A 17,448-nucleotide genomic window follows, 5' to 3' on the forward strand; every position below is an offset into this window, starting at 1 on the left:
GTGTTCTTGATGTAGAACAGTCCCTAAGTAGCCGAAACACCTTAGGAAATGGAAAAACCATGAACTCAAAATCTCAAACGTCAAATGTCAAAATGGTGGTAGCAGTAATGCGGTGGTGGTTGCAGAAGTATTGATGGAAACCCGGTCAAAATGGTTTAAGGTGGCGGAAGTGTATGGTGGGTAAGCCTATGCGGAAGTTATGGTGGTGGTTGATGAAGAAGCGACCATCCCTAAGTAACCGAAACACCTTAGGAGACTCGAATCACAACTCAAAAAACCTCAAATGTTATAAAGAACAAAATGGGTTAGATTGCGAAAGTCGGTGGTGGTTATGTGTATGATATGGTGGAAGCCCTAGGAAAAGATGCCAAAGTGCCAAAAAATTGATGGAGTCAAATGGTGATGGAACCTATATAGAGGGATAGAGGATGTCAATATCTACTCAACGAGCTAAAGAACGCGAAAATCGGACTGCGGACGTGAAATTTATGGTCAAAATGGTGAAACGGGGAAGGTTGAAATCCCAGGGGTTGGATGTCCGGGGTTGGGGGCCGGATATCCGGAGGTTGATGTCCAGAACCATGCGGATTTTGTGCTCCAGCAGCCGGATGTCTGGCCGATGGCCCGGATGTCCAGTCCGACGATTCCAGATCGGGATTTGGTCTTCGCAACTCGATTTGGGGCAGAAATTGATGATTTTGGCGGTAAAATTTGACGGATTTTGTGGATGGAAAGTGGGAAAATTGGGGGAAAGATAGATCCACTACTAACACAACGAATCCATGGATCAAAATCAACAAAACATCATCGAACCAACACATCACAAAAAAAATGGGGGGCAATTTTTGTGCAGAATTTCGAATTTAGGACGAAATCAACAAAATTAGGCTAGAAAACAAAGAGGGGAGGCTCTGAAATCATGGTCAACCTTGCTCATGATACCGAGATGATGTAGGGTAGAACCCTAGATGCCTGATCTTTCACGATTGGAGGGAGATCCTACGAAGAACACGAAGAACACAAGGGGAAACGTGAGGGAAATCATGAGGGGAAACGAGAGGAAACACTCAAATAGACAAGAAGCAATCACACATGTGCTAGATCCTCGAAACACAAAGGGATACACCATCCAAATCCAACAAAGAACGATACATATGGTAACTATTTCATCTCCGTGAGGAGGTCTTGAATCCGTGAGGGTATCTTCCCGTGAGGGTCTTGAATCCAAGGTGGATCTTCTCCGTAGAGGTCGCGGTCTCTCTCGTGGAGTAGATCCATATGGATGAGCAAAGCTCTATCTCTAAATGAGCTAATCCTGTGCTAACACTAACTAGAAGGAGGTGGAGGAGTATATATATTCTAGGGACACGAAGGGGTAAGTGAGGAGGGGATACATGGGCCTTCGGCCCGGTTAGGCACGCGCATGTGCCAGACGTCTGGGCTAGGGGCCGGATGTGCGGGGCTTCGGGACGAGCCAGATGTCCGGTTTCTCGGCCGGTTGTCCGGGCTGAAGTGGAGGTTTAGTTGCTCTCTGGATGCGTCGGTGTCGGATATCCTGGGGATATGCCAGATGTCCAGGCTGTCGGGAGGTGCCGAATGTCCGGGGCTGGCACCACATGTCCGGCCACTGAAGCTTGTTCGGCCGACTGTTGGGGCAGCTCCTGCGCGGCTGCCTAGGAGCCGGATGTTCGGCCTCTGGCCAGGATGTCCGACCGTTGTAGCTTCAGCAGCACCGTATTCTTCTGTCGCCGCTTCCAGGCTTCCCTCACAGATGGTGTAGTTGTTCCTTGGCGCTTGCACTCCTCCTCAATGTCTGTGAAGCTCCGACAATACCTATGCATGCACATGGGTGAAGTGTAAAGTAGTATACCATCCTCGAAGGGGTCAAGTGAGCATGTGTAAAGGAGATGATTCACCTTTGTGTATGTGAAGTAGATGTCACACATGTCACTCGCCGAATGGACTCTTGCCATGTTGATGTCCATAGGATGCTCCGCATCAAGGTGCTCGGGCACCACATGGAGGCATGCTTCGTCGCGTGGTTCCCCCATGAGGGCACAGGGCACGGGGTTGCAGGTGTTCAAGAGTTCATCACCAAGGTGACCGAGGAGCTTCAGGAAGCGAGAGCCATGCATGGAGACCACCACCCATTCCCTGACGTGGCTCCTTGTCCTGGCGAGAACAATGAGCTGCGCATCTGTGTCAACATCCCAGGGCTCAACACAGCCGCATCCCAGGAGCGCTTCTAGCCTTCGTGCGTTGGTCGGTGTGAGGATCCACCTCATAGTTACGTCTGAATGCCCTTCGTCCTGCCGGGCGCACCTGTTACCTTCCAGCGCCGCTTGTTAGGTGTCCTGGCTGCTCAAGAGGCCAGGCACCGCGCAGTCCTGGCGGAGATGGCGATGGTTCTTCATGAGCCTCCCACGCCTTCAGAGCCTCACGAGGTTCAGGACCCATGCGGCTCGTGAGGAGCAGCCTCTTCAGCATGCATCTCCGGCTACTTTGACATCTCTTCAGCAACAGTTCCAGGTGATATTTTCCGGTTTACTTTGTTGGGGGCGCCCCTCAAGATGCATTATCCCCATACCGCGTGGGCCTGTCCCTATGGCATGTATCTTTCTTGCATCTTCCAGTCATTCTGTTGGGGGCGCCTCTTTGGGCTGCATCATCCCCAGACCGCGTGGGTCTGTCCCTGCGGCATGTATCACTCTTATGTTTATCTGGACTTGTTTTACCTCCTACCATAGGCTGACTTATGATTATCACCTACTCACCTGATTGATTATTACCCTCCGCAGCCTCCCGCGTTGCTGACCGATCTCCTACTCATCTCGCATAGGGACTACACATGCTGGCACGACGCTTGTGCTCGGGTCCGTCCCTGCAACGATGGCAAATCTGATAGAGCTCTGGCCCGCAGCGCATCCCGCACATGTCACCTCACCAAGTCCTCAGTTCCTTCATCCTCTTGCGGGAGGATGAGCGGCAGGATAGCACACGCGATTATCGGTTATATTCTCTCCCAGGACTAACTCGCAGGAATCTACAGAGCTTTATTATGGGTGGACCCAGTCGGCTACCTCATTTCTGCATGATTCACTTGCGCATTAAAGGGGGGCTCCTGAGCATCGCGCCTCAGGAGCTCTTACTGACTCTCCAGCCCTCACCCCTTGGCCTTGACCACGGCATCGTGACCTATCATACCAGCAGTGGCCGAGCTTCGCTCGAGGGTCGGGACCCGAGGATGCAGAGCATTCAGATGAGGGAGGAAAGTGGAGACCGGTTTGAGACCTAACTAGTAGCATCACCACCAAAGCAAAAATCGGGCGTTGCGCAAGGAATCACCACGGTCTTGCGAAAAGATATCACCCATGCATAATGAAGTGAATCTCTTCGTCTGAAGTCCTCTGCTCTCATAAACTCGCTCTAGCAGTGTTGCGTTCCTGTTCGGCCTCCAGGGAGCTGCTTGCACGCCAAAGGGGACCTCTTGAGCATCTCTCCTCGAGAGCTCTTACCGGACCTCGGGACGCTCACCTCCTGGCCTTCACCACGGCTTCACTACTTGGCATACCAGAGACGGCTGAAGCCTACCTAGGGACTGTGACCTGTCGGCATAGAGCGCTAAAGCTACCGCGAGAACGAAAAGGGGGAGTGATGCTAGAGCGAGACACGCAGCCGCAATCTCATGTTAAGAACAACAAACATTGGAACAAAAGCATTAGAGGTTTTCTACACACCCCCACGGGGTTTGTTTCGATTCCTCGCAAGGAACAAAAGGATAACAACTTCAAGAAGCCTCGACTACGGGCACCGCCACCGATGCCATCATCAACAGTGGCCCACGTGAGGCCGAAGCCAACCCCATCCAGATCACCGTCGATGCCGGGCGGAGGTCGCTGCCGCGTTCCAACACGGCAAGAGCTTGGCGGCACGTAGCTGTCATCATTCGACTCCGGAGACTCCCTAGGCTTGGGAGAGTAGCTGGACTCCGAGGAGTCGTCGCTCCTGCCGGTGGAGCAGTCGGCAGGACCGGCGGTAGGCCATACACCAGCCGCCTCGCCATGCTGACATTTCCCTCTAGGGCAGCCCTCCAAGCGGCGGCCTTCTTTGTCCAAGACATTGAAGAACAACGTGGAGGCACCGGCATACTCGAAATGGATGGTGAGGGCCCCCTCCACGCGGTAGGCATGGGCGACCCCGGTCCATCAGTGAGTCATGATGATCTTGCCGGGGGAGACGACCTCGACCTCCACTCCCGTGGCCAGACTGCAGCACCCGGAGTGCTGCAACCACATCTCGCCGCCCAAATCACGAACTCAGGCGTGGAGCCTCGGGCGTGGGTTCGCGGGCCGGACGGCCGCGCGTCCCCATCCTGATCCCCGGGGCCGCGGTCCGCGTGGCGTGGAGCACTACCACCTTCTCCCGAGCCTTGCGCACGGGCGTACAGAGGAAGCGGGAAGCTAGATGGTGGCCGCTCGTACCAAGGCCGTGTCACTTCCTACCTCTCCCCAACATCGTGAGGACGCATGGACCTCTTCTTCGGTGGGAGAAGTTCAGGCTCTCCAAGGGCGGTCTTTCCTTCTTCCGCTGCGGAGAATCTCCTAATCGGCACCATGGATGCTACGACAAGTCAAAAAGATAGAGGGACCAGGAAGAAGAAGAAGCAGATTGCGAGAAGACAGAGATGAGCAAGGGGGCTCCGCCGCTTCCCTCATTTATAGCCAGGACGAGGCCAACCACCAGGATCCATGATCGCACGTAATGATGGTTTTGCTCTGCATGCGGCAGGGTCTCGTCAAGTCGGATGGTTGCCGAGGTAGCGTGGGGAAGCAGAGGAGCCCACATCCCATCATTCTCCACACGTCGACCAAGGCCGCAGGCGGTTGGGTCCTGCGGCGCTCCGCACTTGCCCTTTGACTTTGCCTCAAAGCCAAGTTCGAGTACGCCTTGGGACCGGGGGCTACTATCGGCTTCCTAGGAACGGGGGTACCCAGACTTGCCTGCCTGCGGCCCACGGCGTGTCTCCATCAATGGCCTGGTATGGCCCAGTTTCAGTAACAACGACACAAGACCCTCGCAAGGGGCCAAGCCTCGCGAGGCGGACGACACCAAGACCTCCCTGGGGGGCGGCCTCACTAGGCTGGCTCCCGAGGAGTGGAGATATCAAGGCAAGGTGCACCTCACGAGGTTTGCATGCCGTGAGCCATGATGACCAAGGCCAGGCGGGCGTCAGCGGGCGCAGAGCGTACCAGTTTCCTCTTTGGTGCTAAGGAGCCAAGCACATGTGCGGAGTCCCGAGGAATCAAGCAGAGGTTCCCATATTGGTGCAACGAGACAAAGACCACCAGGATGATAGGACAGAGGTCATTGTGGAGCCCACCGCAGCGTCACCACCCGAACCTTTGCAGGCGAAGACTACTTTTGTCAGGATAACTTGTAATAGTTGTCTCCCTTTGAATTTGGCTGTTGTGAGATCCTTCCTGCCTACATTTGGGAAGAGGACCAAGGCCACTATAAATTGGACTTAGCCACCACCATAGAGGAGATCGGGTCCATTCCACCCTGACCACCTCACTAGCTCATCGAGCTAAAAACAGCTCACCTCCTGAGGCTGTTCAACCACTGTACTAGTTCATCCTCAGCCCCTCGAGGCAATCCACCACAAAGCTGGAGTAGGGTATTACACCGCAAGGTGTTCCGAACCAGAAATTGGTGTGTGACGGTAAAAAGGTTGTAATAGATTGGATAAATAGATTGCAAATAAAATAAAGTGCAACCGAGTATTTTTGTATTTTTGGTTCAATAGATCTGAAAATAAAAGCAAGGAAAAAGTAGATCGCAAAGGCAAATATATGACAAATTAGACACGGGGGCCGTAGGTTTCACTAGTGTCTTCTCTCGAGAAAAATAGCAAATGGTGGGTAAACAAATTACTGTTGGGAAATTGATAGAACTTCAAATAATTATGACAATATCTAGGCAATGATCAGTACATAGGCATCACGTCCAAGATTAGTTGACTGACTCCTTCCTGCATCTACTACTATTACTCCACACATCGACCGCTATCTAGCATGCATCTAGTGTATTAAGTTCATGGAAAACGGAGTAATGCAATAAGAATGATGACATGATGTAGACAAGATCCGTTTATCTATATGGAGGTAGATATAAATCTCGTCTTTTTATCCTTAGTAGCAACAATACATACGTGTCGGTTCCCTTTCTGTCATTGGGATCAAGGACCATAACATCGAACCCACTACCGGGCACCTCTTCCCATTGCAAGATAAATAGATCGAGTTGGCCAGACAAAACCCAAATATCGGAGAAGAAGTACGAGGCTATAAGAGATCATGCATAAAAGAGATCAAAGAAACTCAAATACGTACATGGATATAAAAACATAGATCTGATCATAAACTCGAAGTTCATCGATCCCGAAAAACATACCGCAAAAGAGTTACATCATATGGATCTCCAACAGACCATTGTATTGAGTTTCAAGAAAGAGAGAAGAAGCCATCTAGCTACTAACTATGGACCCGAAGGTCTACAAAGAATTACTCACGCACCATAGGAGAGGAACCAATGGAAGTGGTGAACCCCTCTGTGATGGTGTTTAGATTGGATTTGGCAATTCTGGACTGTGGGGATGCTGGATGAATATTTCATCGACTCCCCTATGGTTCTGGGATTTTTGGGGTATTTATAGAGCAAAGAGGCGGTCTAGGGGCACTAGAGGTGGGTACAACCAAACAGGGCGCACCAAGGCCTCCTGGCGCGACCTGGTGGGTTGTGCCCCCTCGGGGCACCCCCAGGTGCAACCAGGGCCCATCTGCTTCCTTTTAGCCCATACAAAATCATCATAATGTTTCGTGGCATTTGGACTCCGTTTGATATTGATTTCCTGCGATGTAAAAAACATGGAAAAAACAGGAACTGGCACTAGGCACTATGTCAATAGGTTAGTTCGAAAAATGATATAAAATGACTATAAAATGATTATAAAACATCCAAGATTGATAATAAAACAACATGGAACAATCAAAAATTATAGATACGTTGGAGACGTATCAGCATCCCCAAGCTTAACTCCTACTCGTCCTCGAGTAGGTAAGTGATAAAAACAGAATTTTTGATGTGGAGTGTTGTTCATCAAGTCATATCATATTCTTTTCTTTATAGCATGGACATTTGGACTTTTATATCATTCAAAGCAATAGTCTACTTTTGACATAATAATTTAGATACTCAAGCATATCAACAAGCAACCATGCCTTTCGAAATATCAATGCTAAAATAAGTTATCCCTAGCCCATGATGCTCAAACATCGATCATTCAAGAAACACACTCGAATATTAACTACACCCAATACTTGAGCACGATCATATTGCCTCATAGTTGGTGATTTTTATAAGAGAAGATGGAGACTCAAATTTCAAAATAAAAATTACATAAAGTAAAAGATAGACCCTTCGCAGATGGAAGTAGGGATTTCTAGAGGTGCCAGAGCTCAAGGAGAAAAAATTGAGATAAAAACATTTTGGGAGGTGTATCCATCCCACCAACGAAAACGACTAAGAGTTCACAATACTTTCCATGCATAGATATATCATAGGCGGTTCCCAAACAGAAAATAAAGTTTATTCCCTTTTCCACCATAACTTTCACTTTCCATGGCTAACCGTATCCACAGGTGCCCTCCATACCAACACTTTCCAAGGAATTTATTATTTGACAACATAAAGTAAATTCATTTTTGTTTTTGCATTTCGGGACTGGGCATCCCTTATACCTTTGCCTTACTCTCGTGCAATGATAAGTGAATAAACACTCATCTTGAGAATAACACATCTAGCATGGAACATATTATCCGCCCCTCACCGCTCCGCGAGCGAAACAAACATAGAAAAGAGAAGTTTATTTTGAAAATTAGAGATGGCACATGCAAATATGCTTAGAACGGCAAAAGAATACTGCATATAGGTAGATATAGTGGACTCATGTGGCAAAATGGTTTAAAGGATTTTGGATGCACAAGTAGAGGTCATACTTAGTGCAAAATGAAGGCTAGCAAAAGATTGGGAAGCGACCAACCAAGAAATGAATAATCTCCTAAGCAAGCATTAAGCATAATTAACACCAAATAATGCACCACAAGTAGGATATAATTTTAATTGCATTACTATTGACTTTCGTGCATGCATAGGGAATCACAAACCTTAACACCCATATTCTTACTAGAGCACAATTACTCATCAACACAACTCACAACTCACATCATCACATCTCAAAAATATTACTAAGAATCAAGTTTGTTTTGTCCAATGATCTTCATGACATTTTCTTTTCTTTATCCTTCTTGGATATCTATCACTTTTGGACTAATTTTCATGTGTTGGTTTTCATAAGCTCAACCAAATATAAGTGAAGATCATGAGCATAACAAATTTTCTTTCTCTCAAAACAATTTAAGTGAAGCAAGATAATTTTTTTCAAAATTTTACTAACTCTCAAACAAATCTAAGTGAATAAAGAGAGCATTTCTTCGAAAATACTAAGCACACCGTGCTCAAAAAGATATAAGTGAAGCACTAGAGCAAGTCCTAGCTCATAAAAGATTTAAGTGAAGCATAGAGAGTAATTCTAACAAGTCATGATATAATTTTGGCTCTCTCAAATAGGTGTGTCCAGAAAGGATTGTTAACTTAAAGCTCAAAATAAAACAAGCAAAGACACATATCATACAAGACGGTCCATGCAAAACACATATCATGTGACGAATAAAAATATAGTCTCGAGTAAAATACCGATAGTTGTTGGAAGGAAGTAGGGATGCCACTCGGGGGCATCCCCAAGATTAGTTGGTTTCTCATTCTTGGATAATAGCTTGGGATACCGGGGCATCCCCAAGCTTAGGCTCTTACATCCTTCCTTCATCCATCATAAGATAACCCAAAACTTGCAAACTTCAATCACACAAAACTCAACAAAGCCTTCGTGAGATCCGTTAGTATGAGAATAATAAACCACTACTATAAGTGTTGTGTCAAACCAATTCATATTTTGTTTTTGTATTATATCTAATATATTATAATTTTTATATGGCAAAAGCTCATCAATGAAAACCATAGAGCCATCAAAATAAGCACACAACACAAAGAAAATAGAATTTGTCAAAACAGAACAGTCTGTAGCAATCTGAATATTTCGAATACTTCTGTAACTCCAAAAACTCTGAAAAATTAGGAAGACCTGAGAAATTTTTATATTGATAAACTGCAATTGGAATGGGTATTTTGTCTCCCTCTTGTAAAAAACTAAAATTAATTTCGTGAGCGTAAAAGTTTCTATTTTTTCAGCAAGATCAAACAACTATTGCCCAAGAAGATCCTAAAGGCTTTACTTGACACAAACACTAATTGAAACATAAAAAACACAATTATTACAGTACCACAATTTTGCTAACACTCAAGAATAGAAAGCAAAAATAAAAATTAAATTTTATTCATTGGGTTGACTCCCAACAAGCGCTATAGTTTTACGCCCTTAGCTAGGCATAAGATTTCAACGATGCTCACACGAAATATAATAATTGAAACACATAGAGAGCATCATGAAACATGTGACAAACACATTTAAGTATAACATACTTCTTATGCATAGGAATTTTATAGGAAAATGAATTATCAAAGAATGCAAAAACTAGCATATGCAAGCAAGAAGAAAGAAGCAAAAGCAGTCTCAACATAACGAGAGGTGATTTAGTAACATGAAAATTTCTACCGCGATATTTTCCTCTGTCATAATAATTATATGTGGGATCATATTCAAATTCAACAATATATCTATCGCATAACATATTTTCTACATGATCCACATGCATACAAAGTTGACACTCCAAACCCACTTTTATTATCAAATAAAGTCATGACATCTCCAAACCCACTTTTATCAAAAAAATCACAAGATTGATAATTCTCCAAGGTAGTGGGATCATTAATACCTAAACGTGACACTCTTCCAAACACATCTATAATACTTAAATAGTTCATCCCCACTATGGTATTTCTCTTGACATGCAGCCTATCCACATCAGCAGCATCGCCACATCAACGTTTAGTTAGAGGCTTACATGTGGGACCCACTATAGTACAAAACAACCACATAAGCTTCGGTTACTGCTGGTGGGACCGACCAGAGAGCTTCCCACGGACGTCTCTTTCCGCCTCTGGCAATTCCCATCGCACCCTTCCCAAACGCAGCGCCTCACCAGTTCCCCACGGCAGCGGATTTCCCCTCCCTCTTCATCTTCTCCAATCTCCATCAAATCCCACTACGCAATTACTCTATCGATTCAGTTGCTTACGATCTGGTATTTCTCTTTGGACCGCATGCGAATGCGCCCATCTTCGCCATAGAAGAACCGACAGATAGCTCTCTCTGTTGAGAAGTGGACCAGCTCCGTTACCATCGGCCGTCATCTCAGGTATTTGGTGCCAATGCCCCTGACCGAGTTCTTCCCCTCCTCATTTTATCCATTCCTTTCATCCCCAGCACAGCAAGCTGTCCGCGTCCTGCTCGAGATTTGTTAATTTACGGCCCTGAAAAATCAACATGAATTTAAGCCTCGCCGTCGACGTGTGCATCCTGCTGGTATTACATGTACTGGATAGGGCGAATTTCAAGGCCCCTCCGTCGCCACTCCACCTCATGGCCGCATGCTCGGTGAATCTGAAACCGTTGCTGTCAATGTGTGCATCTCCTGTTGGTACATGTATAGGACAGGGTGAATTTTGAGCCCTCACAGTTGCCACCGCACCATCGTGGCCGGTTGCTCGATGAATCTGAACCCTGGTACATGTTCGGGCCTTCATTCGCTAGCAGCTCCTCTCACTCCTCGAGCATAGTGATGTGTTTATTAATCCCCAATCCATGGACTCTTGCATCTTGCTTTCTACATATTGAATTTGTTTATGCACCAGATTAGATTCAAGGCGTTTGGATTGAATTGTTGGAAGCGGTCAATATGTTTCTGTTCACAATTAATTGGCACAACATTGAACTACACACTTGATTTTATTTGTTGGAAAAAGCTATAAGCTGCAGGTTGCACTACTGTTGATCTTCTTTGAAAGTGGTCGATGGATGATCCCTGAGCCAGTCCTGTCCTCCTCTTGATCTGCCGCCTCCAATTTCTCTGTCAGGTTTGATGTACATTCAGATAGCTATGTTTATGATCTGGCATCTCCAATTTCTCAGGTTTGGTGAATATTCAGATAGCCATATCTATGCAGAATTTTACTCTTTGCTATGTTGTATGCAGGCAGGCAAATGCTACAGAAGCAGCCAAATTAAAACATGCATGTTCTCCACATTTTCGTCTAATGGTGATTATGTTGGGATTTCCTTTATTTATTGTATGAATGCTTATGGTGATATTGGGTTGTTTGTAGAGGCATCACTTGCAGATAGTTGAATGGAAGTATCAAATGTTTACTACATATTTTAATGGATCATGTCCTATGGGGCTATCTAGAGCTAGATTATGACAATACTGCTCCATGTCAACTTATTTAGGATCAATATATCACTACATACTAATAGTGACATTATGCCCCACCGAGATTAGACAAGAACTGATTATTATGGTGTTTTCCTGTATTATGCTCTTTTGATGTGCTAAAATGTTAAGCTACTATATTTGACTGATTCTGATACATTGTGCATCCATCCATTGTTCCATGTCCCAGGTTAACAAGAAACATTGTATTCCCATTGCTATTTAACTAGGATGTGTGCTCCTGTGGCATGATCTGTAAGTAGCCTCTATCTCTTTCGATCTATTTTTGTTAGAGATCTTGATGTATACACACAATAGGGAGTGCTGAAGTCACTGAAACCCCTGGCTACAAACAGAAGTTGCTGAAATTTTGCAATGATTTGTATTTTTTTTATGTTTCTGGTGGACAGATTATAAACATTGTGTGCTAGCTAGTAAACAAAGTAACCCAACCAATTTTGTAGCGAAGTGTTACTTGGTGCAGTCTAACTCTTTAACTTTTCTCTAATATTTTTTTCTTACTGATGTTTACTTCCCATACATGTAACAGTGTGGAGGAATATGCGAATTTATGTTTCTGAGGCAAGCCATATACATATTTTACTGGCAATCATCATGGCTCGCTTCCTTTCTTTGCCGGAATTCCAAAATAATTCCTCAATACTTCAGTCTATGTAAATGTTCCATGTAGATTTAAGGTAAAGATAATATACCATTGATGCATAAAATAGATTATTCTATAATTCCATCATTGCATGGTCGAGGATAGATCACTGAAAATATGAAAAATATGTATGGCCTCTTAAGACAAAGACTTAAGTTTCCTGAACATCCATGTGTTGCTTTTGCTCATTTCATTTGTAGTCATACTGAAGAGTTCCTGGTGTCATAGGCTTATACAAATTTTAGGTTGTACAATTCAAATTATAAATAATAAAAGAGGTATGGAGTTTGATTCTTCTGCAAATTATTAGTCTCTCTATCAGTATTTTGATTTGCTTCGTTTTTATGTGGTCCTTGAACTATCAGCCCGAGGGTCTGAGCCGTAATATTCCTCTGCTATTCTGCATCTCCATCTGATGAACACCCACAACATGTTGTGTCTAGCAGCAGTAACAGCCGACTGAAGCGTCAGCTTGGCCAGGAGAAGGAGATGTTATGAAGGTAATGCACATATCAGTGGATGTTCATTTTCCTTCATTGTTGCAATCCATAATATTAGTCAGAAGAGGAGCTCGCAAATGAAACATGTAAGTTACAACTAAAGATTGTAGATATGTTTAGAAAGCGGAACCTTACGATTCTATCTGGACTAATGATATTTGTTTACCTACTGTTGTATGCAGATGAACCAAAGTAAATGCACATGTGAGTTATGATTGAGATTTTGCACAATCAAGACATGGGTAATAGCTAGGTGGTGATGTTTCAGTTGAAGCTTTGAAAGTTGGTCCGCAGATTATATTTTGTACGTCTATTCTCCAAATTTTGAAAGATACTTTATTTTGCGGGATAAATTTTGAAAGATACAAGTAGCAAGATCGATCTTTCATGTGTACCATTACAGTAATACAGTTCTAATGTATGTATGTCAAAAGAGAATCTTAATCATTTTGCTGTTCCTTTTAGAAGAGTTGGTTTGTGGAGTAAAACGTCAATTTTAAGCAATAGTTTCCGCAGCAACGCGCGGGGAAATCATCTAGTTTTTTATATTATTGCAAACATTATTATTAATATCATATCCATCATCAGGCATAAACAAATTTTCAAGATCATAAAAAGAATCACCCCAATCATGATCATTGGAATAAGTAGTGGACATATCAAAATTAGCATCCCCAAGCTTGGGGTTTTGCATATTATTAGAACAATTAACATTAACAAAATTTATAGTAAAATCATTGCAATCAAGATTTTCATTCAAGGAGCTATCATGAGTCACTTCATAAATTTCTTCATCACAATTTTCTGATTCATGAATCTCAAGCAAAACTTCATAAAGATAATCTAGTGAACTCAATTTACTAGCAATGGGTTCATCATAGTTGGATCTCTTGAAAAGATTAGAGAGTGGATGAGGTTCCATAACAATTTATTTTTAGCAAGCGAAGATGCAAGCAAATAGAGGACACATGGCAACACAAGCAAACATGAGATCTGATAAGAAAACGGTGAACGAAAAAGAGGGCGACTAAAACGGCAAATTTTTGTGAAGTGTGGGAGATGAAAACGAGAGGATAAAGAGAGAGAGATGAAGCTATCTAGCTTCTAACTATGGACCCGAAGGTCTACAAAGAACTACTCACGCATCATCGGAGAGGCACCAATGGAAGTGGTGAACCCCTCCATGATGGTGTTTAGATTTGATCTGGTGATTCTGGACTCTGCGGCGGCTGGATGAATATTTCGTCGACTCCCCTAGGGTTCTGGGATTTTTGGGGTATTTATAGAGCAAAGAGGCGGTCCAGGGGCACCCGAGGTGGGCACAACCCACCGGGGCGCGCCAGGGCCTCCTGGCGTGCCCCGGTGGGTTGTGCCCCCTTGGGGCACCCCCCAGGTGCAACCAGGGCCCATCTGCTTCCTTTTGGCCCATAAAAATCATCGTAAAGTTTCGTGCCATTTGGACTCCGTTTGATATTGTTTTCCTGCAATGTAAAAAACATGGAAAAACAGGAATTGACACTAGGCACTATGTCAATAGGTTAGTACCAAAAAATGATATAAAATGATTATAAAACATCAAAGATTGATAGTAAAACAACATTGAACAATAAAAAATTATAGATACATTAGAGACGTATCACCTCTCCTCGACCTCACACCACAGTCGTTCTAGGCACTACCCCCCCCCCCCCGGCTATCCCTTTAAGGGTGGCCGACCTCCAGATCGAGCGCCAGCAGCTCCTGCACCCGACACGCCCCTATGATAAACACCGAGGCACTCCTTCCTCGGCGAATATGCGGACTAGCACCTCCGTGGTGGTGCGTCCTTTAATTGGGAATCAACTAACCAGGAATTGAAATCCAATGGGGCAACGGACCTGTAGTTAATGTGAAATAGTATATGAGGAGAAACCTTGTGCATCGCGAGTTACTAGGAACATCTAGTATCAGGATGAAGGTGCAGTAAGAAGTAGTCAGCAAGTGTCTTCTGTGGGATGAATACCATGCAAGAGGACACATAAGATTTGCATGAATTAGCGAAGAGGAGTAGCAGTTCCGATTGCCAGTGTTGTGTCCTCCTAATTTCCCGCCGATCTTCTTCGTTTTACTAGGGGACCCGATGTTGTTGAGGATGGTGGAGCCTTGGACGAACCCATGGCCAAGTTGTTGACTGTGTTGAAGTGGTTGTCTGTCGGCGGAGGGGAAGCAGATCGGATTCGGCGAAGGACGGCGTAGTGGGAACAGCTCAGGTGCGGTGGTCAGCGGTGACATTGGAGCAGTAGCAGTGAGGCGCAGGACGGCGTGGTTGAACTAGCTCGGGTATAGGTCACATCAGTGTCTTGGAGGCATCTCATCCTCAACTTCCACTATTATCCATGGAGAGTGTTGCGGTTGCGGTGGAGAACGACGTTGGGGTATCACCTCCGGCTTGATGATGGAGGGCGGAGGTTGATGGGTGGGAAGGGATGCTGGACAGAGGATGCTGGGGGTTTCACGGCTGGTGGAGAGGTAGTTTGGGCGCCCAAGGAGTATGAATGGGGAATCAGACGGGGGGAGGGGGAGCTAAGGGGCAACGATGTTTCGGTCTCGGATGCGCTTGTTTGAAATTTGGGGAAAGTACAAACTATGCCCCCTCTTAAAGTTCATACCTACTATGGGTCGGGGTAGGACGGTAATCCCAGGTGTCCCAAATAGTGGGAAGGAGCAATTTCGTCCGAGCTCATGTGTGTTTAGGCAGCCACAGTGTATCAATGTTTTTCGGAGTCGGTTGTGTGGAGTCTAGATGAAGTTACAGACCTACCCTGGTTTGGACCTTTGGACGTCGGGCCGCTAGGTTTCACGGGTCAGAGTTATAAAAGTAATTTCATTCTACCAAACATTGGTCTCGCGTGGTTTCAGGCGAGTAAGAGGCTCTATTTGGGCTTTGTTTGAAATTTTATAATAGAAGCATTCACGTTTAGATTACTCTTGAACTTTGAGAATTGACCTAAATAGACAACGTTAAATTTGACCTTGTATGTTTGAAAACCTCATTAACTTATGCGCTTCATTTTGAAATTTTGACTCTTGAAAATCCTTTAACTACGATTGTTTTGGAATGGAGGATATAAATCTGAATCTATTTTGTACACGACTATATATGCAACTATGTACAAAAGCAAAGCAATGATTGATGCCCCCTTAATTTAGGTATGATTTACAAATGCCATGATCTCGAATTCAAATAATTGAATGGAATTCATGTTGAATTCAATTTTTTAAACCACCTTAAGTTGAATTCAAATGTATGCTAGCTACTGTACATGGGGAGCTGGGGAGTGGTGGTATAGAAGAAAACACGCATGTAGAGTACAATGAAGCATGAAATCCAAAAGCAGTTATACCTCAGGTGGGCGAGATCTGGATTACGCGGGCGGGCGGGATCTACCCACACGATGGCAGCGAACATGGGCACGGAGGACCTTCATCCGTGCCAGCAACGGCTCAAAGAGGATGGTGCGCATCAACTTCCTCCATCGCAGACTGCGACAACATCAACACTAGTCCTCCTCACCTCCCGCAGGGGACGGGATCCAGCCGGATCTTTGACCACCTGTGAGGAGAGAGATAGAGTGGACACTGTCATCTTGTATAGTTATGGAGAGGGTGAGAGAGCGAGACGCGAGAAACCCTATCAAACAAGAGGCTATATATACAATGGAGTAAAGAAATCTCTCCATAGCAGTGGTTTTAAATAGAATACGCCCATTCCCGGAAAAAAGAAACAAAAATTGGCGAACAAATCTTCTTTTAACGTACCAAGAAAGAAAACTCGACCAATAACACGCCCCCACTTCCAGGTCGATGTTTGTATCGCTCACGTGTGCTCCTCGACCCTCCATTATTAAGTGAACAAATTAATGTGTCAAATTATTACGTAGGTAAGCTGCCTCTTTGTGTACAAATGTGCTCCATCGTGTACTCACGAGTATCTCAGAGGCAGAGTGAGTGCGTGTACATTTCTTCTTGTACATCGTACTCCATTTATATCACTTCATATTGTTTGCGGGCATCCAGACCGCTGCCACGCCCGCTCCTGACCGCCCGGGAAACCTAAACCATATTCATCACCCGCGCGAGCTTCCTGCCCGAAACGGTCAGTGCCGCATTCATGCTCCGCCAGAGCGGACGCGACCTCTCACTAGCGTCGGCATTGAAGCGGCGCACCGGCCAAGAGAGCACTACCCACGCCGCTTCTCTGTGTTCAAATGTCGCCACGGCCAGCCATAACATGCATGTAAAAAAGTTATTGGGAGTTCGTGCCACAGTTAGTTGTCCTTCCCCTCCTCATCGATCTCTTCTAGTAGTGCTAGTACTCCATCGCGGGATCCATTGACAAGCAGGCGGGAAAGTTAGAGTATACTCGGTTTGCGATGAGTGGCATGTTGAGTGACCGTGTGGGGTGGAGGAGGGTGAATCACGAACGCGACAGACGTGATTTAAAAGCTAGTTTTGCTCGATGGCATGATCCAACGAAACGAAACGTTGGTTTCCAAAAGAATATTCTGCTGCATGAGATAGATAGAGTGATGGTTTGCTTCTTCCGCCGAATAACTATACCGGGCCTATGTGATTTGATGGCTCATTGGTCACTATTACTGCGGCGGTAGAGCGTTGTAGAGCGCATGAACCCTTATTTATTGATTTATTTATTCTATGATAAAACTAACTTTCTCTA

General features: G+C 45.1%; 1 long non-coding RNA gene across 6 annotated transcripts; it reads left to right on the forward strand.

Annotated features, from left to right (window-relative positions):
- Positions 1–10,220: 10,220 nt before the first annotated feature.
- On the forward strand, positions 10,221–13,176 carry LOC125526502 (uncharacterized). 6 transcript variants are annotated; one of them, XR_007291722.2, is made up of 3 exons: positions 10,221–12,265; positions 12,597–12,731; positions 12,914–13,176. It is a non-coding gene; the product is annotated as an uncharacterized LOC125526502 (long non-coding RNA). The 6 variants fall into 6 exon arrangements; XR_007291725.2 differs by having other exon boundaries at positions 10,221–11,822; positions 12,118–12,731; XR_015616264.1 differs by having other exon boundaries at positions 10,221–11,211; positions 11,331–12,731.
- The last annotated feature ends 4,272 nt before the right edge of the window (positions 13,177–17,448 follow it).

This window comes from Triticum urartu, chromosome 2A (genome assembly GCF_056163025.1).
Source record: "Triticum urartu cultivar PI428250 chromosome 2A, HENAU_Tu73, whole genome shotgun sequence".
Taxonomy (NCBI): domain Eukaryota; kingdom Viridiplantae; phylum Streptophyta; class Magnoliopsida; order Poales; family Poaceae; genus Triticum; species Triticum urartu.